We start from the raw sequence: 1,864 nt of genomic DNA, 5'->3' as shown, positions 1-1,864 counted from the left end.
ATATATAGCTTTGTCACAAAGCTGAAAACAGGGCTGAGAAACGTATGAAAAGTTGACATTTCAGAGATACGTGGTTCTCACAGAACAGTGATGGTACACACATATGAGGGTTATATCAAATATGATGCATTGCTGTAAATTAAACTACCCGACAGTATATAAAGGAGTTAAAATGAGCATTTTGCTTTTACTTAAGCTGAATGAAGTACTATACTTTTACTTGAATATTTCCAACTTGTGGTATGTGCACTTTAACTTCAAGTTCTGAATACTTTTTCTACAAGTTGTTGTTAATAAAACAACAGTAATGCAACAATCTTAAACTTTCTGGAATTAATGAATGACAATTAAGAACTATCTATATTTTATATTTCAAGTTTCTGCTTTCACATACATTTATTTTATTTTATTACAGGCAATAACCTCATTAAAAAAAAGTGTTTTGGCTTGAAATGCACATCCCGTCACTGTAATATCAAACATTTGTCATGTATTGGTTCAGGGATCGGTTGATAATCACCTTTGGTGGAAGTGGAGGTGGAGTCTCATTAGCTGTCATTATGAAACTGCTGGTGAGAGAGAGAGCTTGCTCAGTGTGTTCATTATACAAATACACAATATGAATATACGTGTGAGGCTGTTTATTCAGACTAACCCAGGTGTCATCGTAGGGCTGAGGAAGATAGAAGACAGAGGGAATTTGTCAATGCAATATATTTAAATGTTACTGCACTGTAAATACACAAGGGTACTTTTAAATAATTACATTTTACGTTTTCAAATGTTTCTTTTACACTTCTGCTTATAAACATTTTGGTGGGAAATATTTTACTTTTTACTCCTCTGCAAATATTTGACAATTGTACTTACTTTGCAGGTAAGAGTGGTTTTTATGCTGGTACTTTTTTACAATATTTTTTAGCAAGAATTGAATTAAATGCAGGACTTGTACTTACTACACTATAGTTCTTAACTGTATTATTACTTTAACCTCAATTAAAGATCTGCCTACTATTTCCACATTTCATATCATATTTGAATGTGAACATTACACATCAGTTTGAATTCAGTATGCAGTTTTGGAACCAATATTTATGCTCTGTGGTATTTAGATACACAGGGTTTATGTTTTCTTACATATCCACATCATCATAGTCATCGTCTGAGTCTGAGTCCTGATCCCTGAGACGACAGAGAGAGAGAGGTTAGCTTCTTTCATCTAATGTTCAATGTGACTCCCTGTCTGTGAGGAGCCTCTCACCTCACTGGACTCTTGTTACTGCTGCTGGATCCCAGTGAAGGTCTTAACTGGGAAAAGAAATCCAACTGATTAGACAGTATTTTTTTAAAACAGACATATAGAGATATAAAACATGAGGTAGGACAGAGGAACTAGAAAGGACAGAACCCAACCTTTCACTATCTGTTGTTAAGTTAATGTTTTGTTTGCCTTCACACAAAATGTATATACAGTATACATGTCACAAAATCTGCATTTTATTTAGACATATTGAAAAATCGGGTCTAGCTGTGATACAGCGCTTCCTTTCTTAAGCATAGGGTACACTGGACCATCCATTACCGAAAGAAACAGAAAGAAAATGCCATCCCACAATGCTTTGCAGCAGCAACATTTAGCGAGTTTATTTGTAATTTTTTATAAACTTGCCACTCATGTTCATTTTTTATTTGTATCTTATTGTATCTTTAGAATATTTTTAACATGTGTAATGCTTGACAACATTGCTGCTGTGACTCATTTATTGTTATTATTATTATTATGATTATGTATTAACTGTGTGCGTGCGTGCGTGCGTGCGTGCGTGCGTGTGTGTGTGTGTGTGAGTGTGTGAGTGTGTGTGTG

The 1,864-nt window shown here is 34.5% G+C and overlaps 1 long non-coding RNA gene across 1 annotated transcript; it reads right to left on the bottom strand.

Moving 5' to 3' along the window:
* Positions 1-520: 520 nt before the first annotated feature.
* On the bottom strand, positions 521-1,308 carry LOC104946144 (uncharacterized). Its single transcript, XR_798408.1, has 4 exons — positions 1,262-1,308; positions 1,138-1,182; positions 656-673; positions 521-566 (listed from the first exon to the last, which is right to left on the bottom strand). It is a non-coding gene; the product is annotated as an uncharacterized lncRNA (long non-coding RNA).
* Between the last annotated feature and the right edge of the window lie 556 nt (positions 1,309-1,864).

Source organism: Notothenia coriiceps, unplaced genomic scaffold, assembly GCF_000735185.1.
Source record: "Notothenia coriiceps isolate Sejong01 unplaced genomic scaffold, NC01 NC01_scaffold00010702, whole genome shotgun sequence".
NCBI classification, from domain to species: domain Eukaryota; kingdom Metazoa; phylum Chordata; class Actinopteri; order Perciformes; family Nototheniidae; genus Notothenia; species Notothenia coriiceps.
Note: the sequence above shows the minus strand (reverse complement) of the source record. Positions and strands in the feature narration are given on the sequence as shown.